Source organism: Phyllobates terribilis, unplaced genomic scaffold (assembly GCF_046119375.1).
Source record: "Phyllobates terribilis strain yellow unplaced genomic scaffold, ASM4611937v1 Scaffold_13__5_contigs__length_258822181, whole genome shotgun sequence".
NCBI lineage: Eukaryota > Metazoa > Chordata > Amphibia > Anura > Dendrobatidae > Phyllobates > Phyllobates terribilis.
In genome coordinates, this window is record NW_027362773.1 from 214,562,270 (window position 1) to 214,590,202 (window position 27,933).

Below are 27,933 nucleotides of genomic sequence, written 5' to 3' on the forward strand. Positions count from 1 at the left end.
CACCGTTACTAATGAACGGTAAAGTGTAACTGTATATAGTTACCCGTAAGGGTATAGAAACTGTTGCTGAGTGAAGTGTGGTCCCCGTTGGGACTAGTGTGGAACTGTTAAGGGACTGTTACCGGTTTGAAAAGTTGCCCTATTCCCTAAGTTATCTGGCTGAGGACTGAGAGCAGCCATCCCTCTTCCCTACCTGGCTGAGGACTGAGAGCAGCCATCTCCCTAATAGAAAAATGGACACCTGGTCGCAAGTTGCACAGTGGCCAGTGAAGAAGAGAATTTACTAAAATGTTTTACCAGAAAAAGTTTGATATGCTGAATGGTTTTATATGCTGCTAGAAAATGTTATATGACAAAAGAGTTCCAGTAATATTAAAAGTGCAGTATAATGTCTAGTAAAGAGAAAGTGTTTCCCATAAAGGGAAGTTGAATAATGCCGGCCGGTTTCTAATGTGAAAAGTTTTGAAAAAGTATTGCATGTTTTTGAATTGTCTTTGCTCTTTTCCAGCCCGAGGACGTGCTGTGATTTACCAGGGGGGAATGTAGCACCCCGAGGGCTCGGCTGCTACAGGGGTATTGCACCTCAGACCAGAGGTGTGATATTCCACTCCCGGGTAAGGATGGAGTGTGGACCGGGACTCAGTAGGCTGCATGCACCACACACACCCCATTTCCGAGGAACAGACCAACGGTGCTCCCACTAGACAGAGTGCAGGCACGACAGCTTCTGTTCCTGGCTGGAGTGGGGAGGGGGAGGAAAACCCACTGGTGTAGGAGCAGATAGGGGTGGGTTTCTGGGCATAGGTAGGAGCCCATTGGTTGCTAGTCACCTGGGCTCGGGTGTCAGAAGGAGGTATATAAGGTGGGCACCATCTTAGATCAGAGTTCAGTTCAGGCAGGAGGAGAAGAGGAGAGGAGCTCAGCCAGAGAGGGCTGACAGGGAGCTGTGGCTCAGTCTGGGCCCAGCTCCAGAGGCAGGCCTGGAGTGGAGGCCAGAAGCAGCAGAGAGAGAGAGGAGGAGGAACAGAAAGGAAAGTAAGAAAGGAACTGGAACAGAGGAGAAAGGAAGCAAGGAACATAGAGAAAGGCCCAGAGACACGAAGGCAGAAGGAACCCCATATGCCCAGAGGAGATACTGGGTGAAGGGTTGGCAGAATAGGGTACCGGAACCCAAATTGGTGGAGGCAACTAATCCTCAGCCAAGACCGGAGGTTGTTACCACATCTTGGTGCGACCCCTCACTACATCCACCAGAAAGGCATACCGTATAGGGTCAGGGAAACCGGGAGAGGTTTCGCCAACAGAAGGCCCGAGGAAGCTGGACAAAGGTGGGTCACTAGTGGGGATGGCCAGTAGAAAGGAAGAGAGGGGAGCTCTGGGCCACGCTCTGGAATTGCCTGGGAGTTGACCGAGTCCCTCACCTGGTGGACGAAGCACGGCTTGGGCAGTCATCGCCTGCAGCATTGACCTGAATAACAACCGTGAGTAAAGCTTTGGAAACTGCAATTACAAGTCTCTGTGTTTCATCGCCGCACCAGCACCATCAGTACTGGGACACTCACACCATCACTACCACCATCATCCACATTAGCTGCCCTGAGGCAATACTTCTCCCGTGGGGAGTCATCCCATACTCAGCTGCGCAAACAACATCAGCCTCAGCGGTCTGCAGCGCAGCGGCGGTCCCCACTGACCGCAATCCACGGGTGGCGTAGTCGGACACTTATTACAATACAAATAGACTGCCACTGGTTTGACCACCCTGGGCACAGACCGGGTCACCGCCACGGAGAACTACAACCCCCAGCGATCCGGATCCGGGTATTCCCCCTGCACAGCAGCAGCAGCACAGGCCCAGGGGGCGCGTCAGAAGTGCCGTCATTTTCTTTGTTACAATATATACATTGCCCTTTATGTTTCAGTAAACTTTAAATCAGTTGCACATTGATATAAGACCAATACTGACTCCAGCCAGCTCCAAGTGCCATCCAGTGTTTGTCCTATTTGTTCCCATATAGTGATAATGGAATACCCTTTAAGACCTCTCCATAGAGCATTCATGGAGCAGATAGTGCATTATGCCGATAGATTAGCTTTGTTCAGCTATAAGGTCCAGGTTACTGTGACGCCTCCCCTCACGGGGACTCGCTCGCTAGCCCACCCAGAGAGTTGGGGTACTCGGAGCCGGGCCTCCGTGTAGGGTGGATGCAGTCGTGACCTAGGCCCGGTCCATGTCCAGGGTTGTCACATAAAAATACGGGCTAGGAGGGATGATGGAAAGATGCTCGACTACGCCACCTGTGGTGTCCGGTGATTGCCAACAGCGCTGCAGCAGTCCTCTGAGGCGGGATGTCGTGGCAGCAGCAGATGGTACTACTCCCCACAGGCGGAGCAGGGCCTCAGGGCAGCGAAGAGGGATCAGGGGAGTAGTAGTGGGTTGTATGTTGTGGTGTGGTGTCGCGCTAGAATAAAGGATCGGAGGCAATGGATGCAGTCTTCCAAGCTTTACTCACGTTGTCAATGGTCAGCTGCAAGGCTTCTCCTTGCTCCTCACGGCGCGCTGCGGCCACCAGGAAAGGGGGTTCGGCACTCTCCGGGTAGTTCGGGTGCATCAATCAGGAACCCCAGCACCAGAGTGTTCCTAGAAACTCCCACTAGGTCCTCTCTTGTTCGTGTGTTGTGCGTGTAGTAAGGCTGGGCCTCCCTCTGGTTACTCACAGAACAAGGGTACGGGTGGCGACTCCGCTCCGTCTGTTACCCGGTGGGATCCACCAAGCCTCCGAAGCTTTTCTGACTAGGACGTGAAGTAACAAAGTCAGATAATGGGGGCCGGTCCCCTCTTGCAGCAGGAGTCCCTCTGACTAGGCCAGAATGAAGAGTACAGGTGGCGTAAACCGCTCCTTCTGAATTCCCTGGGATCCTTTTGCCTGTGGAGCTTTACTCCTCCGCTCCCCTCCAGGCCTTCTTAGGTAGGGACCTTGACCGGGTAGAGACAGCCATTAACTCTAACCCGCTCCTCGCCTCAAGGCCAGAGTACGAGGACCGTGTATCTTCAACAGCTGCAGGTTCTAGCAGAAAGCCAAGTTCAGCGATGAAGATCACAATCAAAAGACCTTGAACCTAAGATGGCCGTTTATTAAATATGTATTAGCAAGTGTAACCTCCTGGTGTGTCCTCCACCCTCACCCACTACTAGGTTCCCCCTATCTTTGGTTCCCCCCCATCTCCTCTTATCCCGGCTGGGGCAGCACCCTGGTGCATATAAGCCCCCCTACAGGTGGGAGAGGTGTAGTGTTGGATGCAGAGGTGGGGTCCTGACAGGTGCTCCATCCTTACCTCGGAGAGGAGATACCACACCTCATTAAAGAGATGCAGTACCCCTGTGGCGACAGAACCCTCAGGGGCGCCACATTACCATCAGACTCACACACCACTCAGCCCACCCGTTTCTTGTGCAGTGATAAACCAGCTGTTCTCCACCTCCCATACACATTTTCTAAGCATTCCCTATTTCTTTCTTCAGGTGGTCCTGACATCAGTCCCCAGCCGAAACATCTTTATGGCTGTAAAAATGATCAAGAAAAACAAGGTGAAGGAAAACATCCTTATGAGAGAGCGGCGGATACTCCTGGCGGCCCGAGACTGCCCATTCTTATGTCACCTCTATGCCGCACAGCAGTCTCGGAAGCTGGCGTATTTTATCACGGAGTATCTGTCCGGCGGCAGCCTCGAGGCTTTGATTGACATGTGCGGCTGCCTGAACATCGACAGCGTAAGGTGAGTATGAGGAAGATATACGAAAAAGAGAGCAGAGGGGTGAAAATAAAAGCAGAGGTGGAGATGTAGCTGGGAGAGGACTGGCAGGTCATGTAGCCCAGGAGGGAAGGAGGTATCAGCGATGACATTGATACTACACTCTGTTCTCTCCATCAGATTCTACACAGCAGAGATTGTATGTGGTCTCCAGTTCCTCCACGGACACAACATCGTCCACCGGTAAGCACAACTTTCCTCCTTCTCTCTGTCCCTTCTACATGCTCAAAAAATTGCCCCCAACTTTCCTGGGCTTCTGTCTGCCTAGTCCATCTGATCTTGCAGTGACCATCTTCTGTATCATGGGGCAGATTTATTATTATGTTTTCTTATTTCATTGAAGAGATATTAAGCCAGTAAACATCATGATGGATGCCGATGGCCACATCCGTGTAGTTGACCTGGGGCTCGCCCAAGATGGGGTCATCTCCTCCAATAACATCTCTGGAGTGACGGGCACTTTCCACTTCATGGCCCCTGAGGTGCTTCTCAAAAAAGGATATGGCACAGCAGTGGATTGGTGGAGCCTGGGGATTGTGGTGTCCAAGATGGCAACAGGACGCTCCCCATTTTACACCGGCTCCGTCAGCAAAATGGCTTACACAGCGATAACTAGAGGAGAGCCTGAAATTCCATCTTGGCTTGATGCTGACTTGAAAGATCTTATCAAGAAGCTGCTGTGCAAAAATCCTGAGAAGCGATTGGATGTGTGCGGGAACATCAGAGAGCATCCATTCTTTACCAACATCGGCTGGGAGGATCTAGAGAAAAGGAGAGCAAAGCCGCCATTTATACCATTCAGGCCAGTTCTGGAGAACCATCATCTGCAGTGGCTGGAGGATAAGAAAGCCTTTAACCCCGTGGCCGGATTCAATTATGTGTCATCAAGCTGGGCCCGGTAAGATCATCCTCTGTGAGGATAAATCCCATCAAATGTTCTTCTCACCTTGTGGCCATTATGACCATCTTTGTCTTCTCCCACTGTTTCTGTCAATGACTATGTCTCTGTCATTCTTAGGTGGATGAGAATATCTGGGCTGTGAAAGAATCCACGAACATCTGGTGAGTGACCGCTGTACACACATTAGATGTGTACATTATATCTGATGTTACATAGGGGAATGGTTCATTATAATGACCATTCCTCTAAGATAACAGAAGATCCAGAGGATAGAAGTTATTGAAATGTCTTCCTCCTTATGTCTTGCAGGATGAACCCGTGCCAACTGCCCAGAACTTCTTGCCTCCTGACCCGTACCTCACGTCTCTGCTGCTGTTTGTCACCTCAGCTGCCCTAGAACATCATGTCTCTCATTAACACCTTCATGTCGGACCACTGCCATCGTGTCGCTGGCCTCCTCCAATCCATAGCTGGCATCTGAGATCCCTCCAGCCTGAAGGTCTTCTGCGCCCCAGGAGCGGCCTATGCTAAGTTTCCATCTGGTGAGTTCAGGAACAATAGTCTAATATAGGCCATTATCCCTGAACTTACCTCAGTGCATGCCGGGTAAGTACTGCACCCATCATCCGTCACATCCACAGTACATGATAGGTGTAGACCCTACACTACACTACAGGTATAGGCACACACACATAGACACATAGGACGTAGATAGAGATTTCGGCTTTTGATCCTGGGATTTAATCTGATCGCCATATTTGGGGTCAGGAAGGAATTTTCCCCCCTAATATGAGGATAATTGGCCCATTCCTCATAGGGGCTTTTCGCCTTCCTCTGGATCTACACGGCCTTAAATAGGTTTAGTAACATATCAATAAGTAGATTCACACATAAGTAGTGCAAAAAAATAAGTTTAAAAAAATAAAATTCAAAAATAGTTTATTTTACACAAACCAAAAACATTTTTAGTCTAAATATATAACAATTAAAAAATGTAAATATATTTTTTAAAAATCTCACTTCCATTAGGCACAGGGAGGTACGAGCCTTTGATCCTGGGATTTAATCTGATCGCCATATTTGGGGTCAGGAAGGAATTTTTCCCCCGTCATGAGAATAATTGGCCTATTTCTCACGTGGGGTTTTCGCCTTCCTCTGGATCAACACGACCCATAGATAGGTTTAGTAAAATAGAAGAAATAAGTAGGTTCTTATATTTATAATGAAAAAATATCTAAAAAAATAATTTATTTTTTGGTTTAAGAAAAATTAGTTAAAATAAATATAAAAATAAATTAGTCCAAAAATTTAAAATAATTGAATATTTAAATAAAAAATGTACACTTACGTATCACACATTAGCTATGAGCCCTTGATCCTGGGATTCATCCCGATCGTCATATTTGGGATCAGGAAGGAATTTTTCACCTTCTTCTGGATCAACACGGCCTTAAATAGATATAAACTGACAGTTATATAAGTAATTCCCAGATTAATGGCTTATTATAAATACATAAAAACATTTTAAAGTATAGGCAGATTTTCAGATAATGTATAATATATACCGTAGCTCTGAACTTAAATAAGGAAAAGATAAATAGTTTAATACATTTTTTAGAAATTAAGTTTTTTCGGTCTCAGTCCTTGATCCTGGGATTTATTCTGATCGCCATACTTGGGGTCAGGAAGGAATTTTCCCCCCTGATATGAGGACAATTGGCTTATTCCTCACAGGGGGCTTTCGCCTTCCTCTGGATCAATGCGGCCCATAAATAGGATTATTCTGATAGAAGAATAATTTACACATATACATGATACTATAACATATAATAACCCCATCTATAAATAAAATCTTTCGTTTACCCCCTACATCATTGTTCTTGTCTTTATTCCATCGGTCGTCCATGTAGTGAATGTGGGTTTCGCCCCTGAGTCTTGATGGGGTCGTACGGTCTCATGTAAGGTTTCTCCATATGGGTCAGAGGTGAAACCCCAATATGCTGCGGATAAAGACCAAACTGATCCCTTCTGCAGTAAGCGAGTACCTGGCAGCAGGTGCTGAATTTCCCTACAGCGCCTCCAAAGGAGAAATGAAGTATTACAAGTGATTCTCTGTAATCACTGGGCTGTACCTGGAAATCATGGAAGTGTTGGGTCCTCCAGGGCAGGAGACGCTGTTTGGTGGTCGTTTTCATTCTGACTAATGGATGAGAATACAGAACTTCAGATTCCCATAAAATGGCATTTGGATATTGGGTTTTCTACAGCTGCCGCTCACTATACACAGAGCGGTGATTGAAACCGCGCAGGCGCCGCCCCTGTGACTGACAGAGAGAGGCTGCTGGGTAACATAAAGTTAATTTCCTCCTGGCAGCGGGGCTCTCAGTGCAGGCACCGCACAGTGTCACAATGCTATTACTTGCAGATTTACCCCATATCCCATATCTGCAGGTTAATAGTGTTATTTTACATGACAGGTTCCCTTTAACCCATGATGTAGTTTTGTCCCAGGTCTCTAAGGCCTGTATGAAACCAACTCAGTAGTAGAGCTCACATCATATGTAGCAGATGCCGGCTGTGCTACACAGCCAAAAACTGCCTGTAACTGCAGCAACCGGAGCTCGCTCCGATCGCTGAGGTTTATCCATCTAAATGCCTTTGTCAATCACTGAATTGGGATTGCAGGGAGCTGATGGGTTACTGACGCGCCCCCTGGGGTTGTGGGGTACTCGGTAGCTTATTCAAGGACACAGTGGGGTGCAGTCTTCAGGTTTTACTCACAGTTGTTAAGTTCCTCAGGTTACAGTCACCAGTGTGCAACTTCCCACGTCACCCTGTGTCCTCCAGGGTAGTGATCCAGCAAACTCTAAGGTACCTCAGGAGCACTTGGACGGGACTCCGTTCTATGTACCTTTCCTGGTCGTCTCACAGCGCTAGTTCTCACCCTCCTACCCTGCGCCTCACAATCAGTGTCCCAAGCCAGTGGCCTCGGGCCTTGTCGGGCGACTTGCAATCTCCTGTACCCTAGTGGCCACCTTTTCAGCGATATAATTGTGAATATTGGCTGCAACACCTTGCAAATGCTGCAGCCTCCGGTTGGCTTGCTGAGCCTGGTTGTTCTCCACTAGTCTGGGGCCGGTACCCCTCTGCGGCCTGATCCCTCCATGTCAGCATGAATTCGGGCGCACGGATGGCTTCCTGCGCTCACCGTGCCCCTGGGATCCCCTCTGTCTCTGGAGCCTTTCTCTCGCTGCTCCCGTCTTCTCTCACTCTCCTTCTGGGCCTCCCTTACTAGGTCCGACTCCTCTCTCTCCTTCCTTGCTCTCCTGAGCGGAGCTCCTCCTGAGCTCCCACTCCCAACTGAGCTCCTCTCTGTACTGTGCGCTTCTAGATAGTTCCCCTTGTCTTTTATACTCTTTCTGTCTGTGCTCCCCTGAACTTCTTCCTCCACCCACCTCCTGTACCTAGTTCCACCCTCCAGCTAGGGACCAGGGACTGCTCTCCCTTAGGATCAATCTCGCCCTTCCCTACTGTAGTGGAGAGTATTGGATGTGGGTATGTGGGTCCCGGGTAGTACTCCGTCCTTACCTGAGTGTGGAGTACCACACCTCTGGGTGAGATGCAGTACCTCTGTGGCAACTGGACCCGCAGGGGCGCCACATTACCATGGCAGCCGGTAAGTATAGTGTAAGCAATTGAACAATTGCAGGTTGAGATCCCCTAGTGGTACAAAAAAAGTAGAAATAAAAAAATGGGAACCTGTCACGTGAAAAAACAGGGTTAATCTGCAGGTTAATAGCGTTCTGAACCTGTCTGGCCCTGGCACTTAGAGCACCGCTGCCGGGAGGAAATTATGTGTATTCCTCCTGGCAGCGGTCAGCTTCCAGTCATAGGTGCGGTGGCGCGGGTTCAGTCACTGCTCTGTACATAGAGAGTGGCGCCTCCAGCACTGACTGTCGTCCGGTCGTACTGCTGAGCTGCAGTCAATCAATGCCGGGGGGTGCGGTTACACCAATGCTGGGAGGAATAAAGCTTCCTCCTGGCAGCGGGGCTCAAAGTGCGGGCGCCAAGCAAGTTCAGAGTAACCCCACATCTGCAGGTTGATAGCGTTTTTTTACATGATATGTTCCATTTAAAAAATAAAAATGTATAAAAAACTGCACCTCCTTTGTCCCCATTCAAAAATGGAAAAATGTAAAAAAAAAATTGATATCGTCATGACTAAAAAAGTCCGATCTATCGAAATATTAAATTATTCAGACAATATGTTAAATATGAAGAAGGAAAAAAAAAGTTATGGCTCTGGGAAGAAGGGGAGCAAAAAACGAAAACGGAAAAATGGAAAAACCCAAGGTGGTGAAGGGGTTAAAAGCATCAGCTCCCAGCGAAAAATAACCAAGACCTCACTCAGCTCCATGAGCGAAAAGATGCAGGTCTCAGAATATGGAGGAATAAACAATTTAAGGCTCTGAATTTTTTTTTAACCACTAAAATATAAAGAAACTTCATAAGGGTATGTGCACATCTTCAGTAATTGCAGCAGAAAAACCCACTGCAAATATTGGAGTATTATTTTCCGTCCTATAACAGAACCCAGAGGGTCCCCTTGCTTCCATTTGTATCAGACATACTGATAGGGAATGTAGATTGTGAGCCCTGATGGGGACAGCGCCCATAATGTCTGTAAATTGTCTGAATTGTAAAGAGCTGCAGAATATGTTGGCGCTATATAAATAAAAAGATTATTATTATTATAAAGATTATTAGTTATGCAAAGGGTTGAAAAAACGCAGCATGTGAACATAGCCTAATAACTGTTCTTAAAAATAAACTATTATCACTTCTATTTTTAAAGCTTTTTACTCTGCGGCATATTTTCCACACCTGCCTAAAACTTTTGCACAGTACTGTATATGAGATGCTTTTACAAAAAGATGCAGTATTTGTTGATAGTATGATACAAATCACTCTTGCTATGTGACTCCCTATTTCTTAATTTAAGAATCCATGTAGTAATTTGCATTTCGACCTCTAGATGGTGACACCTGAATACTGCAGTGACAATATCTCCAAAATATCCTAGGTCAGTGATGGCGAACCTTTTACAGACAGAGAGCCCAAACTGCAACCCAAAACCCACTTATTTATCCCATAGTGCCAACACTGTCATTTAACCAGAATACTGAGGTTTTAGTTTAGAAAAACAACTCATACATAGAGCAGGCGAGGGGAACCGAAAAGCAGCCACAAACAGGAGCAGGGGTATGAGACTGCAGATAGAAAAAACATGCTCCCCCTTCCATCCTGGTATATGTTTGCCCATCCTTGTATATATGCTGCCCCCCATCCTTGTATGTGCTACCCCCCATCCTTGTATATATCCTGCTCCCCATCCTTGTTTATATGCTGCTCTCCCATCCTTGTATATATGCTGCTCCCCCATCCTTGTATATATCCTGCTTCCCCATCCTTGTATATATGCTTCTCCCCCATCCTTGTATGTGCTCCCCCAAATCCTTGTATATATGGTGCTCCCCCATCCTTGTATGTGCTCCCCCAAATCCTTGTATATATGCTTCTCCCCCATCCTTGTATGTGCTCCCCCAAATCCTTGTATATATGCTTCTCCCCATCCTTGTATGTGCTCCTCCAAATCCTTGTATATATGCTGCTCCCCCATCCTTGTATATATGCTGCTTCCCCATCCTTGTATATATGCTGCTCCCTATCCTTGTATATATCCTGCTTCCCCATCCTTGTATGTGCTACCCCCCATCCTTGTATATATGCTGCTCCCCCATCCTTGTATATATGCTGCTCCCCCATCCTTGTATATATGCTGCTTCCCCATCCTTGTATATATGCTGCACCCTATCCTTGTATATATGCTGCTCCCCCATCCTTGTATATATGCTGCTCCCCCATCCTTGTATATATGCTGCTACCCCATCCTTGTATATATCCTGCTTCCCCATCCTTGTATATATACTGCTCCCTATCCTTGTTTATATGCTGCTTCCCCATCCTTGTATATATCCTGCTTCCCCATCCTTGTATATATACTGCACCCTATCCTTGTATATATGTTGCTCCCCCATCCTTGTATATGTGCTGCTCCCCCATCCTTGTATATATGCTGCTCCCTATCCTTGTATATATCCTGCTTCCCCATCCTTGTATATATGCTGCCCCCCATCCTTGTATATATGCTGCTTCCCCATCCTTGTATACTGTATATCCTGCATCCCCATCCTTGTATATATGCTGCCCCCCATCCTTGTATATATGCTGCTCCCCCATCCTTGTATGTGCTCCCCCCCATCCTTGTATATATGCTCCCCCCCATCCTTGTATATATGCTGCTCCCCCATCCTTGTCGGAACAAAGAGGAATCTGCTACTAGTGAAAAGTTTCTGTGTTTTCTTATTAGGAGTTTTCCCTGTAGAAGGCGATGCATACCATGGAAGAAATGTGGGACTCCATATCCTTTAATACCAGTCCCTATCGAGAATCTGGCGTTTCTATTCTATCAGCAGTGGATGAAATCCAAACCACTCTGGATGACCAAATTGTGAAGACTCAGACAATGAGGGGATCGCCTTTCATCAAGCCCTATGAGAAAGAAATCAAGGTATAAAATATTCACTTGCTTATTAGCAGAAGCTAAGGTTTCATTAGGATCTCCGAGGCTAAAGTTACATGCGGCTCCAGCTTACATGTAAAGGGAATGGTATCAAGGAGTCTCACCAAACTTTCCCTACAAATGTCCAACAATTCAGAATTCATATCCATTGATAATTTATCTTCTAAGTGATAGCATTTTTTTCTATCATTTTCATTTTATGTGTAATTAACTTTTTGCTCTCCTCCTTTAAGCAATGGGAGGAACGACTGATAAGGATCCAGGAAACCATTGATGAATGGCTGAAGGTGCAGGCCCAGTGGCTTTATCTAGACCCCATCTTCTCTTCTGAGGACATCATGCAGCAAATGCCTGAAGAAGGACGCTTATTCCAGACTGTGGACAGAAACTGGAGAGAGATCATGAAACATTGCGTTAAAGACCTGAAGGTAAATGGATGCTTCATGGTGGACTGATACAAGAAAGCACGGTCATCTTGTATCCAGGATTGATGTTTTCCAAGAGTCCGTGTCCTGATGCTTCCATCACAAGGATCCCGGGTTATGGGGCTCCGCACTGCCTGGACTCCAGCCTCCCGCATCTTCTATTTTCTATCCAAATAGGTTCTAATTTTTTTTAATATGAACTATTGGCACAATAGTCAATGAATGTGACCTTTTTTCAGTCTCTATAACTATATAATGGAATCTTACTTATGGGCTATCTACTTTGTGTTAGGTTTTAAGCGCCACTTCTCTGACCGGACTTCTGGAAAAACTTCAGGACAGCAATGTGCTTCTGGATAAAATCATGAAAGGGCTGAATGCCTATCTGGAGAAGAAGAGGCTTTTTTCCCACGGTATAGTCCTTTCACTTGTTGCAATGATTCTATATACTCCTTAAAGAAATTTTTTTTTCTTATTTAAACGCATTGAAATCATTTTTGTAATTGGATTTCATTAATAATTTTGCACTGTTTGCCTTCTATTGGCTCTGTGTTGCGCTGGCTATTGGACTTATTTTTAATCTGTCTTTTTTCAGCTCCTCTTAGCCGATTTATGACCACAGATCACATCAAAGCTGAATGTGCTGGAAACACAAAGCCTAACGGTGCAACATTTTAAATGAAACTGAATTGTCGCAAATACTCACAATTAAATGGGTATTCCCATCTCCAAGATCCTATCCCAATATGTAGTAGGCGTAGTAATAATAATAATATTAGCAAATACCTCCAATTAGAAGAGTAGTATAGTTCTTCTGATTCGCTATGTCGCTTTCCCCAGCTTCGGTATCCATGGTTACGACCACTCATATAGTGACAGTTATTTGCTAGTGGTCGTAACCTAAGCTACTGCAATGCCCTGCACATGGGGTAAGCGACAAAGCAAATCAGAAGAACTATACTACACTTCTAATTGGAGGTATTTGCTAATATTATTATTATTACACCTACTACATATTGGGGTAGAATCCTGGAGATGGGAATACCCATTTCAGTTAAATAAAAAAAGTTCCCAAAGCTGGATAGCCCCTTTAAGCTAGCCATACGCATGAGATATGAGATACCCGTCGTCTGAATGGATATTTGGCTATTTCTCCTGACTCCCACATATTCTGCTGAACAGTCATGTGTTTTTCATGGGGAGAGAGGAGAAAGTCGGTACTGGACACCTCCGGCAGCGGGTTATCTCCCCTGAGAACCAAAAGACCGGGTATTGAAATCCCATCTGCCCGATCCTTCTGGCCCTGACATCCTCTATCGGGGGAGAGTCAGGAGACCCCCATACACATCAGTGGGTAGGCCGGTCCTGCTGCAATAGTCAGGTTTAAACTATTTTAATCCAATGTGTATGGGGACTGAATCTTTACTTTAAAGCTTTGCTTTTCTATTTTCTCACATAGACACTAATACAAATGGCGCCTGACCCAATACTTTAATGACATTTTTATCATATTGTGCATTTTTGCTTTAGCTTTTTCTTCCTGTCCAACGACGAAATGCTAGAAATTCTCTCTGAGACTAAAGATCCTCTGCGGGTCCAACCACATCTAAAGAAGGGCTTTGAAGGCATCGCAAAGCTGGAGTTCCTTCCTAACCTGGACATCAAAGCCATGTACAGCACCGAGGGGGAACGCGTAGAGCTCATCCAGACCATCTCCACCTCCGAGGCTCGGGGGGCCGTGGAGAAGTGGCTCATCCAAGGGGAAGATGTCATGTTAAGGAGCGTGCATGATGTTATTGCTCGGTCACGAATGGTACGGATCTACCTACAGACCAAAAGCATTAATTGGAACTAATCTAGTACTTTTATATTTGTATAAGATTATTTGGCAGCAGTGAATGATTTGTGGATGATGTATCTCTTGCCAGGTAGCAGATCTTCTACCAGCAATCGGTAGAAATGAATTTGCTAGATAATACTAGTAAGGTTGTCCCTCTCTTAAATGCTTCTGTCAACGTAATTTAACTTTGTTTTCTAAAAGGCGTACCCCGAGACTGCAAGAAAAGACTGGGTGAGGGAATGGCCGGGACAGGTCGTGCTCTGTGTGTCTCAGATGTTCTGGACAAGTGAAGTGCATGAAGCTATCGGCAGTGGCCCAGAGGTACGGCATAAGCTCCTTTACTGATCAAGGTTGCTTCACTAGAAACAGTCATGGCCGGAAGTGTTGGCACCCTTGAAGTTGTTCCAGAAAATTATTGCAATTGCATGTGTATTTTTTGTTATACACATGTTTATTTCCTTTGTGTGTATTGGAACAACAAAAAAAAAAAAAAAACAGAGAAAAAAAGGCAAATTGGATATAATTTCACACAAAACCCCAAAAATGGGCCGGACAAAATTGTTGGCATCTTTCCAAAATTTTGGGTAAACAATTTTGTTTCAAGCATGTGATGCTCGTTCAAACTCACCTGTGGCAAGTAACAGGTGTGGGCAATATGAAAATCACACCTGAAACCCGATACAAAGGGGAAAAGTTGACTCAATCTTTGCGTTGTTACGTGCCACACTAAGCAGGGAGAACAGAAAGAGGAAAAGAGAACTGTCTGAGGACTTGAGAACCAAAATTGTTGACCAATATCTTCTTTTTGTGTTGTTCCAATACACACAAATTAAATAAACATGTGAACAACAAAACATGTGTAATTGTAATAATTTTCTGGGAGAAATACATATATATACATTCATAGACAGACTTCATGTGTTCTCCTGCTAATAGACTGTCATACCCAGGGACGCAGCTTATAGGAGTTTCCAGGGGCGGATATACCATTGGTGCAACAGAGGTAAGGGGACCCACATTCACATCAAAAGATGCAAGTAGCTTCTTTCACAGCACGTTATTAGACTGCAAAGAGCCCATGTACTGTTCTTGCCCTGGGGTCTTCTCCTGGGGGTTGCAGTTGTACAGCGGCTCAATATCTTGAAGGTACCCAAAAGGCTCCATAGTATTTGATAGTTGGGATTTTGCATTGATTCATGCATCTTGTCTAGAGATGAGCAACTAAATTTGCAGGACCTTGGTCTAAGAGAGCAGGTTAGTAGTCTGTGGCTGTTGGATGGGAGCCTTGCTAACCACCTCTTACATGCCGGCATCCCTGGCTCCTCTTTTGATTAGCCGGCCAGGCGTGATGTCATTTGTGCCTCACACCACAACTATGACATCGACATCAAAAGAGGAGCCGGAGATGCCGGTTCATGGAGCTCCGGTCCTGCGGCCATGGAATACTGACCCGACTGTTGGACCAGAGTCCTGCAAATCCATTCGCTCATCTCTACACTCGTCATATCTACCAATAAGGGAAGACATTGTATGGGATTTCCCATAATACCAGCATAAAATGAATCCATCTGCATTGAGTTTTCCATGCTGTTTGTGGCAGGGTTTTATAGAGGTACATCTGGGTATTTGGAGCTCTGGGTTCAATCCAGATCTCCAACTTCTATAAAGATATGTTGTAAAATTGTTGTGTACATTATAAAGTGCCTGCATATTGTGGAGTTCTCCATCTAGTCTGCAGCTTATAATCTGTATAGATTTCAGCCCCCTTGCAATATGTATGTTCTATGAATGGTTCTGCAGATGATTTCACCGTTACATCCTTCTTGTAGGGCCTGAAAAACTCCTATGATAATCTGCAGCTCCAGCTAAATGATATTGTGGAGCTTGTGCGAGGAGGCAAATTGTCCCAGCAGACTCGCAGCACATTGGGGGCTCTCGTCACCATAGAGGGGCACGCTCGTGACGTGGGCATGGAAATGATCCAAACAGGTTTGTGCAAATGACGCGCCCCTGGGCCTGTGTCGCGCTGCGTTGCGCACGCGGGAGCTTACCCGGAGCCGGATCTCTTGAGGGTTGTAGTCTCGTGGCGGTGACCCGGTCCGTGCCCAGGGAGTCAAACTGAGCGGCGATGTAACAGCGGTAGATGCAGGACGACTACGCCACCCGTTGAATGCAGCTATGGAGCTGCCGCTGCAGGACAGTCCGCTGAGGCCGGTGGATGGATGGTGCAGCGTAGATGGTATAACCCCCAACGGGAGGGGTATGGCCTCAGGGCAGCAGATGTGGATGATGGGAGTAGCAGGAACCACTCAGAGACGGTGCGGTGTAATTCAGGGTCTTTACTGGTAACAACGATAGACCCTCCCGGAGTACTTGCTAGTGAACGGGGCCTGGTCAGTCCTTGAGCAGATGGGATCTCCCCTGGCCCGGCGGAGTTGTAGGCCTCCCAAACTGACTGTACTCTTCTGGCTACCTTGCTAGAAGCGGATATAAGTAGCCCACGTCCCTGAGTGTACCGTGTGGTGCTCACCCGTATGGCCGGTGACTCGGGGCCTTCTAATGGCTTCCGCTCCACGATGGCGGTGCTGGTCCCACGCGTGTGACCGTGCCTTCGGGTTTCTGGGCCTGAGGACCTGAAATCCCCTGCCGGTCGGCTTCTGCTGCTGGGTAAGAGTTAGTCCCCACAGCCTCGGACGCCGGGTCCGGTAAGAAAGCTTCTCAGTCAGGGCGAGCTCTGCAGCTGCCAGCCCCTGACTCGTAGTAGTATTGCTTCTGCTGTTTCTTGTCTCTACTCTCCTTGACTGCTAACCCTGCTTCAGCCCCGGGTTTATATAGGGGAAGTTCTTCCCCTCCCAAGACTGGGCAGGAGGTGTGGCATGCACAGGATCCCTGACCAAAGGACCTCCCACCTGCTCTCAGACATAACATTACATTACTGTGGAAACCAGACCCCTGGGGTGCCACATTCCCCCCTAGTAAAATTTAGTACTCCGGGACTAAACACATTTTAGAAAAACATAACAAGATATAACAATAACAATACAATAAGAAACACATAAAGGTGGTCACGGCATGTCCGTAACCGGGTGCAGTCTTTGAAGAAAGCAAGGTGTCCATTTCACCAAAACAGGGAGACGTAACCAGGTAGGGGTCTGTCCTACCCCGAGTCCTTAACAGTCTCTAGTCCATCCTGGGTTACGCTCCAACTAATTGTACAAGGATTCCCGGTAGATCCACCAAGGATTCCTAAAAATAACTGGAAACACAAAATTATACACAAGCAACAATACACAGATAAACATAAATAAAACAATTTATACACTTCAAATCCTCCATCGTGCGGGTAACTGGCCTCTAGTGGCCCTAGTGGACCTACGGAGCTGACTGTCTGGCCCTGAACTACAGGGTGTAGGAGCTGTCAAGGGTAAACTGGGCAGCTGTCTACCGGCTCTTTGTCTCACTAGGGGTACGGCAGGCTCACTATAAGCAGGGGGTTGATCCTCCTGTTCTGCTTGTGTGGAGTCTTCTGCCTCCTGGACCGGCTGTTCTTCCAGCTCTACCTGTTGCTCCGTAGGTGCTTGGGATGCTGGTTGGAGGAAGGTGAGTACGGGTACCACAACTGCACCATTGACTTGAGTCCAAGACCGAGGGAAGTCCCCGAGCACAGTACTAACCATATCTTCCCTTTCCTCTACGGGTCGATGGTCTTCTTGTTCCTCTTCAGGGTTCCTCAGTTGTTCGGGACACTTCTTCAGGTGGTCCCGGGATACAATGGCTGTGGTTTCCCCTCCGTCTTTACTGATGGTACAAACCTTCGGGTTCTCGTGGCTTGAGGGCAGTACGGTGTACGGGTCCTTCTCCCACTGGTCGTCCAACTTGTGGAGCCGTCTCTTCCTCTTCAAGACCTGCTCTCCGGGTACCAGGGGAACAGCGGGAGCATACTGGTTGTAAGTTTTCTCTTGTCTTTCCCTAGCCTGACAGAGACTTCGCTCCACGCTCTCCTGTACTCTCCGGTACTGCTGCTGCCTCTCTGTGTCCCAGTCTGTTTCTGGTGAAGTGTCCTCGGGTGTCAGGACTCCCATTTCCAGGTCAACAGGTAACTTACCAGGTCTTGCCCTCATTAGGTAAGCCGGGGTACAGTTGGTGGAACCTACCGGGATGTGGTTGTATAGGTCCACCAGATCGGGCAACTTCTCAGGCCACAGACTGCGTTCTTCCAGGGGCAACGTTTTTAGAAGATCCATTACCACCTGGTTCATTTTCTCACAAAGTCCATTAGTTTGCGGATGGTAGGGTGTCGTCCTTATCTTCCGGCAGCCATACAGATTGCAGAATTCCTGGAAGACCTCCGCTTCAAAGGCAGGTCCCTGGTCCGTCAGCACTTGGTCCGGGTACCCGTGTGGACGGCAAAAGTGCTGCTGGAAGGCTCTAGCTGCTGTTTGAGCCGTTAAGTCCTTGACGGGGACGACAACCAGAAACCGGGAGTAATGATCCACGATGGTTAACGCGTAGACATAGCCACTTCTGCTTGGGGTCAGTTTTACATGATCCAAGGCTACCAGTTCCAACGGTTGCCGGGTGACGATGGACTGCAGGGGAGTCTTCTGGCTGGCACGGTCCTTCCTTCTCAGGTTGCACGGGCCACAGTCTCTGCACCACTTCTCGATGGTTCCCCTCATGCCTACCCAGTGGAACCGCTCGCGCAGCAGGAACTCCAGCTTCTTCCACCCGAAGTGTCCAGCTCCGTCGTGGTATGCCTCCATCACCATGGCTGCGTCTCTTCGTGGCACCACTACTTGCCAGAGTAATTCATGCGTCCGGGAGTTAACCATTCTGCGGCACAACTTCCCTTTGTAAAGGAACAGTTGACTCTTCTCTGCCCATAGTTGTTTGGCTTCCTCCGGAGCGTCTGGTTCAAGGCGAGCCTCCGGCCGAGTCAGCATCTCCTTCACCAGTCGGACGGCAGGGTCGCTGTCTTGCGTTTCCGCCCAGTTGTAGTGGGGTAAGGGGTTCAACGTAGCAGCCTGCTTACTCCTTACCCGGTGGGAATACTGGATAGTCCCATGACGGTGGAACGCAGGGAGTTCAACTTCTTCCAGTCCCTCCGGATCTTCTCCTCCGTCCGGCAGGTTGGGCATCCTGGACAGGGCGTCCGCGTTGGTATTGGAGCGTCCTGCCCGGTATTTGATTGTGAACTCGTAGTTGGACAGACGGGCCATCCACCTCTGCTCCAGGGCACCGAGTCTTGCCGTGTCCAGGTGTGTCAACGGGTTGTTATCCGTGTACACGGTGAACCGGGAAGAAGCGAGGTAATGCTTAAAGCGCTCGGTGACTGCCCATACTACGGCCAGGAACTCTAGCTTAAATGAGCTGTAATTCTCGGGGTTCCTTTCGGTGGGTCGCAGTTTTCGGCTGGCGTAGGCGATTACTCGTTCCTTCCCCTGCTGGATCTGGGACAGTACGGCTCCTAGCCCGATGTTACTGGCGTCGGTGTAGAGGATAAAGGGCTGGCTATAATCCGGGTACGCCAGGATTTCGTCCCCCGTGAGGGCCATCTTCAGCTGGCGGAAGGACTCTTCTTCCAGCTCCTCCCATTTGAAGGGCGGCTTCTGGTTCTTGGCCTTCCGGGACTGGCCTATCAGGAGGTCCTGCATAGGTGCTGCCTTTTTGGTGAAACCGGGAATAAACCTTCGGTAGTAGCCTACCAACCCGAGGAACTGCCGCACTTCTTTTACGCTGGAGGGGCTTGGTCATTCCTTAATTGCGGTGATCTTATCAGGGTCGGGAGCCACTCCGTCAGCGCTCACCACGTGTCCCAGGTACTGCACCTTTGGTTTCAGGAGGTGACACTTGGAGGGTTTCACCTTTAGGCCATAACTTGCCAGAGCTTCGAACACTTCCGCCAGGTGTTTCAGGTGGTCCTCATACGTCTTGGAATATACGATGACATCGTCCAGGTACAACAGGACCGTCTCGAAGTTTCTGTGGCCCAGACAACACTCCATTAGTCGTTGGAAGGTTCCCGGTGCGTTGCAGAGTCCGAACGGCATGCAGGTGAACTCGCTAAGTCCCATCGGGGTGGTGAATGCGGTCTTCTCCCGGTCCGCCTCTGCTACAGGAACCTGCCAGTACCCGCTAGTGAGATCCAAGGTAGAGAAGAAGTTAGCAGATCTTAAAGCAGCCAATGACTCCTCTATCCTTGGTAAGGGGTACGCATCCTTGTGTGTGATACGATTGATTTTCCGGTAATCTACACACATCCTCATGGTGTTGTCTTTCTTTCGGACTAAGACTAGTGGAGCTGCCCAGGGGCTACAGCTATCCCTGATCACCCCAGCCTCCTTCATGTCTCTAAGCATCCCCTTGGCGTGTTGGTAGTGGGCAGGGGGTACGGGTCGATACCTCTCTTTTATAGGAGGATGGTCTCCCGTGGGGATGTGGTGTTCTACCCCCTTGACTCGCCCGAAGTCTAACGGGTGTTTACTGAACACTCTCTCATACTCCTGAACCACTCGATAGACTCCTTGTTTCTGGTGTGCGGGAGTGGAGTCAGTACCCAGATGTAGTTGCTGACACCAGTCCTCCATGTTTTTCTTAGAGCCGTTACCTTCCTCCGGGTGAGATGGAGGCAAGGGTTCCACAGATTGTATAGAATTTTGGTTAATGGTATATAATTTGGCTAGCGTGGCATACCGGGGCAGGTACACTTCCCTCTCCCCGATATTTATTATGCGAACGGGCACCCTCCCATGGCGTACATCAACCACCCCCCGTGCTGTCAAAATGGTGGGCCTACTGTCCGAGTAAACTGGTTCTACCATTGCCTGGTAATCTCTACCTCTCAGACCAATAGCTGCCCGGCACCAAATCATCATTTCACTTTTTGGGGGCATGGCAATAGGAAAAGGGTCACACATTCTTACGCTACCAATCTCACCGCCGGAGAGTTCCACCTGTTGCCGTCGCATCAGTGCCCGGATCTCTTTCTGGAGCACCCGCTGCTCGCCGGAGCTGGCGTTCTTGGCAACCTGCTGTAAAAGGAAAATCACCTCTGCAAGACAATTTTCAATTACATTAGTTCCTAGAGTTATTTTTGGGTGACTCTCATGTTTGTCAATATCTACAATGATCAGTCCCTGTGCTGCCAGTTCGACTCTACCGATTTTGATGGTCACCTCTTTAAATCCGATCTGTGGCACGGGCTGGCCATTGCTGGCGATGATACTCAAGTCGTCGTCAGGGTAGCGGGTAATATCCGAGTCATTCCAGTACTGCTTAAAGAGCACGTATGGGATGGTGGTGACCTGTGACCCGGTGTCCAGTAGGGCACTCATGGGAATGCCATCCAGTACCACAGGCAAGACTGGACGTCCTCCCACATATCTGTCGCGCCAGTTCGATGGGCCTGGTGATCTTTTTCCTGGGGGTTGGCCCTCTACCCCAGGTTGTGCCCGTTTAAAGAACAGTACCTTGCCATATGTCCAGGTTGATTGCAGCGGCGGCAGATGAGTCGTCCGTCCTCGCTGTATCGGTCACTGGGTCTTCCTTTGGCCGGTGGGGTCCTCCTTGGTCGACGCCACGGGATGTCCTCCGGTCCGGATGCCAGCTGGATCTTCCCTGGGGTGGAAGCCTGTAAAGACTGCACAGTTCGGGTTAGCGCAGCAACACTCTTAGCTAGCTCTTGGACCTGATGGTGTAGGTCTGGAGCCGGGTCATTGTCCAAAGCCTGCGCATCAGCTCCCACAGGCCCTGCCGACAAGGGCGCCGCCTCCTGGTGGTAAGTGATAGCAGGGCGCTTGTGGGTCACAACGCCACCCGGTGCCGGTTCTCGGAGCACCCGGATGGCTCTGTCCTTGAACTGTGCAAAGCCCAGATGGGGATCCTGTAAGGCCATTGCCCGCAACTGGGTTCGGTGGGTATTACAATACAGTCCCTCTATAAACTGTTCGGTCAACAGCCTGTCCTCGTTTCCCACTCCATCAGGGTCGGTCTGCTTAATGGCCCTCAGGGCCTCTTGTAGGTTTAGTGCATAGTCCCTTATACTCTCATGCGCTCGCTGCTTGCACCCGTAGAATCTAAGCTTAATCTCGGCTGAGGTGCGGGTATCAAAGGTGTCCTTCAGCCGGGTTAGTATCCCTGCGACAGTCTTCCTCCCAGGTGGCCAGGATTTTACTTCCCTTTTGGCTGCCCCGGTTAGTTGGGCCACCAGGATGCTCACTTTTTGCTCTTCTGTGAGGGGGTACACCTGGAAGAGGCTATCCAGCTTTTCTCTAAAGTCATGCAGGGTATGTGACTCCCCTGAGTACTGGGGTAGCCAGGCTGCTCCCGGGATATAGGGCATGGTGAAGGGCATAACTGCAGCAGCGGTAGCGCTGGCGGGGGTTGAGGCAGTGAAGCTCTCCTCCGTATCCGACATCTTCCTCCCCCCTAGTGGACCGTGGCCTACCTTGCGATGATCCTCTTCCGTAGGCCGCGGCTCCGCAGTGGATCGTCAGGGTTGAGGACCTTCCGTCGCGCTCCTGTGACGTCGGCGTCTGCTGGGCTCCTTCCAGGACCTTACGCAACGTCCGGACGTGAGGCGGGGCTTCAGTTCTCGCGCGCTTTCGGAGTCCACGCCCCTCTTCTTCCCGCGCGGCGTCCTCAAGATGGCGTCCAATGGCGGGAAAACTCCACGGATGGCGGGAAGAAGGCAGAAGATGGCGCCGGATGGCGGGAAACTTCACCGATGGCGGGAAGAAGGCTGAAGATGGCGCCGGATGGCGGGAATCTTCACCACAGGTAAGTTTGAAAAGTCTCTTTTTCAGGCACACAGTACCCGGTGGTTGCGGGCACGAAATCCTGCCGACTACGCCAAAGTTGACGCGCCCCTGGGCCTGTGTCGCGCTGCGTTGCGCACGCGGGAGCTTACCCGGAGCCGGATCTCTTGAGGGTTGTAGTCTCGTGGTGGTGACCCGGTCCGTGCCCAGGGAGTCAAACTGAGCGGCGATGTAACAGCGGTAGATGCAGGACGACTACGCCACCCGTTGAATGCAGCTATGGAGCTGCCGCTGCAGGACAGTCCGCTGAGGCCGGTGGATGGATGGTGCAGCGTAGATGGTATAACCCCCAACGGGAGGGGTATGGCCTCAGGGCAGCAGATGTGGATGATGGGGGTAGCAGGAACCACTCAGAGACGGTGCGGTGTAATTCAGGGTCTTTACTGGTAACAACGATAGACCCTCCCGGAGTACTTGCTAGTGAACGGGGCCTGGTCAGTCCTTGAGCAGATGGGATCTCCCCTGGCCCGGTGGAGTTGTAGGCCTCCCAAACTGACTGTACTCTTCTGGCTACCTTGCTAGAAGCGGATATAAGTAGCCCACGTCCCTGAGTGTACCGTGTGGTGCTCACCCGTATGGCCGGTGACTCGGGGCCTTCTAATGGCTTCCGCTCCACGATGGCGGTGCTGGTCCCACGCGTGTGACCGTGCCTTCGGGTTTCTGGGCCTGAGGACCTGAAATCCCCTGCCGGTCGGCTTCTGCTGCTGGGTAAGAGTTAGTCCCCACAGCCTCGGACGCCGGGTCCGGTAAGAAAGCTTCTCAGTCAGGGCGAGCTCTGCAGCTGCCAGCCCCTGACTCGTAGTAGTATTGCTTCTGCTGTTTCTTGTCTCTACTCTCCTTGACTGCTAACCCTGCTTCAGCCCCGGGTTTATATAGGGGAAGTTCTTCCCCTCCCAAGACTGGGCAGGAGGTGTGGCATGCACAGGATCCCTGACCAAAGGACCTCCCACCTGCTCTCAGACATAACATTACATTACTGTGGAAACCAGACCCCTGGGGTGCCACACAAACATCATGGCTGGCACCAAACTTTCCAATACCATGTTCTATTTATTATACACTACATGGAGAAAGGTATTGTGCCCCCTCCACATTACACCTACAGGAGCTTTTATGGCCTCCTATTCTAAATCCATATACAGGATGTTAATATGGAGTCAGTCCCTCTACAGATATCACAGCTCAATATGCAGAGCACCTTCATACATTTCACCCCATTCCTATGTTCTTTCCATATCTATGTTATATTCCCCCCTCTTTTCTTTGAGTTTTCATAGGACACAATTGATCTTGTCACAGTAAAGCAATCACAGTACTTACAATGACGTCTATAGGGCAGTAGTCATTTCTGCATATTGAGATGGTGGTCCCTATATAGGAATGTTTTGGCATCTGTAGGTGTCGGCGTCCCCTGTATATGACTCATTGCCACAATTGATATTCTTTATAGTCAGTGTTTTGGATGGCCTAGGTGCGGTGTGTAATATTTTCTATCAATGGTGTGTGTGCCCTCCTCTGTGCAGTGTCCTTCCATAACCATGGATGTACTAATAAAGGGGTTTTATGTCAGTTCCTTTAATGACCTTTTGTTCGGTTTCTTTGTAGGTATTATGTAATTCTCCGAATGGTCAGCCATTCTAAGCCTGAGCAGACATATGGCAATGTAATTGATGTGTGACTGACATTGTTCTTCCCTATGTTGCGGTGACATATTTATGCTGCCATTGTGCAGTATATTTTCTAATTAATCATCCTAAAGGTGTTTAGTGGGGTTGAGGTTGAGAACGTGTGTGAAACAGTTCTGCTCTTCTATTCCCTTAGGGTTGGAAGCTACAATTGTTTAAAATGTCTTGTGCTGAAGCATTAAGACATCTTTTCACTGGATCTAAGGGGCCTAGACCAACCCCTAAAAACAAGGCTATACCTCCACCAGCAAACTGTACAGCGGGCACAATGCAGTTAATAAGGTAACGTTCTCCTGGCATTCACCAAATCCAGACTCGTCCATCAGATGCCAGATAGAGAAGTGTGATCCGTCACTGCACAGAACAGGTCTCCTCCAGAGTCCTGTGGTGGCGTCTTCACACCACTCCATCTGACGCTCGGCATCGTGCTTGGTGATGTAAGGCTGCATGCAGCTGCTCGGCCATAAAGCTCCTGGCGGGGACGCAGTGTTTGTGGTGATGTTGTTACCAAAGGAGATCTGGACTCTGCAGTTATGGAGTCAGGAGAGCGTTCTGCCCTCTGCTCCTCAGCACTCAGTGACCCCGCTCTGTAATGTTCCGGGGTCTCCTGAGTTGCTGCAGTTCCTTCCACTCCTTAATAATATCACTCACATGTGATGGGGGAAGATTTAGGAGGGAAGAAATGTAATATCCAGACTTGTTACCCCGGTGGCTCCTATTACAGGACCGCGCTGGTATCAGAGAGCTCTGCACCACCAGCCGTTCTGTCATATGTTAGTAACAGCACACAGCATGGGAGGGCGGATGTTATACACCGGGGGGCGTGGGGATTGATGTTATACACTGGTGGGGGGCGAGAGTCTTAATGTTATACAAGGCCGAGGGGCCAGATGTTATACCCTAGGGGTACTAGGGGCTAGATGTTATACATGTCCGAGGGCTGGATGTTATACACTGAGGGGCAAGGGGACGGATATTATACACCGGGGCGAGGGGACGGATATTATACACCGGGGAGAGGGGACGGATATTATACACCAGGGGTGAGGGGATGAATATTATACACCAGGGGCGAGGGGATTGATGTTATACACCAGGGGCGAGGGGACGGATATTATACACCAGGGGCGAGGGGACGGATATTATACACCAGGGGCGAGGGGACGGATATTATACACCGTGGGCGAGGGGATGGTTGTTATACACTGGGAGCGAGGGGACGGATATTATACACCGGGGGGCGAGAGGCCGGATGTTATACACCAAGGGGAGGGAGCGAGGGGACAGATGTTATACACCGGGGGAGGCAAGAGGCCGGATGTTATACACCAGGGGGAGGGAGCGAGGGGACAGATGTTATACACCGGGGCTGGGGGCCGGATGTTATACCCTGGGGGTCGGATGTTATGCAAAGGAGGGCTTGGAGTTGGATGTTATACAGTGGGGTTGAGGGGATGGATTTTATACACTGGCGGGGGGGCGAGGGGACGGATGTTATACTAAACTAGGGGCGAGGGGCGGATGTTATACCCCGGGGGAGGCGAGAGGCCGGATTTTATAAACTGGGGGCTGAGAGTCCGGATGTTATACACCGTGGGCAATGGGACTAAATGAAAAAAGCAGAATTCGGTGACTAGGAGTTTTGTCCTATAATGTATGTGCATTTGCCTTCCCTTTAGAAACTCTCCCTTGTGATTCTGCAGTGTCTTAGAGGTTGACTATCTTTTCCTACATTGCTCAAGAGTTTCTCATGAAACAGACTTCCAGTGGCTTGCCCAACTCCGCTATTACTGGGAGAATGAGAATGCGAGAGTGCGAATCATCAACTGCAATGTGAAGTCCGCCTATGAGTACCTGGGCAACTCCCCACGCCTGGTCATCACTCCGCTCACTGACAGATGCTAGCGGACTCTGGTATGATGTGATTGGTTATGCTCAGAAATCTTTTTGACTTTTGTATGATGCATGAAACTTATTAGAAAGTTTATTGATATTTCATACCAGTTCTTTCATGTTTCATTGGTAGATCGGTGCTTTTTATCTAAATCTTGGTGGAGCTCCAGAAGGTCCGGCCGGCACAGAAAAAACTGAGACCACCAAAGATTTGGCCAAGGCGCTGGCCGTGCAGTGTGTGGTCTTTAACTGCTCTGATGGTTTGGACTACATAGCAATGTCAAAGGTACATATAATGTTAAGCTGCTCCATTGCAGATAATAAACTGACTCCAACCGATGTTCTGCTGACATCTTTTGATTGTATAGTACAGACCAAAAGTTTGGACACACCTTCTCACTTAAAGATTTTTCTGTATTTTCATGACTATGAAAATTGTACATTCGCACTGAAGGCATCAAAACTATGAATTAACACATGTGGAATTATATACTTAACAAAAAAGTGTGAAACAACTGAAAATATGTCTTATATTCTAGGTTCTTCAAATTAGCCACCTTTCACTTTGATGACTGCTTTGCACACTCTTGGCATTCTCTTGATGAGCTTCAAGAGGTAGTCACTGGAAATGGTCTTCCAACAATCTTGAAGGAGTTCCCAGAGATGCTTAGCATTTGTTGGCTCTTTTGCCTTCACTCTGCGTTCCAGCTCACCCCAAACCATCTCGATTGGGTTCAGGTCTGGTGACTGTGGAGGCCAGGCCATCAGGCATAGCAGCCCATCACTCTCCTTCTTGGTGAAAGAACCCTTACACATCCTGGAGGTGTGTTTGGGGTCATTGTCCTGTTGAAAAATAAATGATGGTCCAACTAAACGCAAAGCGGATGGAATAGCATGCTGCTGCAAGATGCTGTGGTAGCCATGCTGGTTCAGTATGCCTTCAATTTTGAATAAATCCCCAACAGTGTCACCAGCAAAGCACCCCCCCACCATCACACCTCCTCCTCCATGCTTCACGGTGGGAACCAGGCATGTAGAGTCCATCCGTTCACCTTTTCTGCATTGCACAAAGACACGGTGGTTGGAACCAAAGATCTCAAATTTGGACTCATCAGACCAAAGCACAGATTTCCACTGGTCTAATGTCCATTCCTTGTGTTCTTTAGCCCAAACAAGTCTCTTCTGCTTGTTGCCTGTCCTTAGCAGTGGTTTCCTAGCAGCTATTTTACCATGAAGGCCTGCTGCACAAAGTCTCCTCTTAACAGTTGTTGTAGAGATGTGTCTGCTGCTAGAACTCTGTGTGGCATTGACCTGGTCTCTAATCTGAGCTGCGACTTTTAAGAACCAAGAATATAAGACATATTTTCAGTTGTTTCACACTTTTTTGTTAAGTATATATTTTTCCACATGTGTTAATTCATAGTTTGATGCCTTCAGTGTGAATGTACAATTTTCATAGTCATGAAAATACAGAAAATCTTTAAATGAGGTGTGTCCAAACTTTTGGTCTGTACTGTATATACTTTTTTTTTTCGTTTTTCAAAGGGCTGGCATCATCGGGAGCATGGGCGTGTTTTGATGAGTTTAACCGTATTGAGCTGGAGGTGTTGTCCGTGGTGGCCCAACAGATTCTCCGCATCCAGAGAGCCATCCAGACGAAGATGGACATGTTCAACTTCGAAGGAGCAGATCTGAAGCTTAACCCAAATTACTTCGTAGCCATTACCATGAATCCCGGCTACGCGGGACGTTCTGAGCTGCCGGATAACCTCAAGGTAAAGAGTCCCAGTGCCTTGCATCGGGTTCTTCCACAACATTTCTATAGGATTAAGCTCAGGACTATGACTCGGCCATTCCAAAACTTTATGTTTATTCAACAATTCTTTTGTAGAACGACTTGTGTCTTTGGGCCATTGT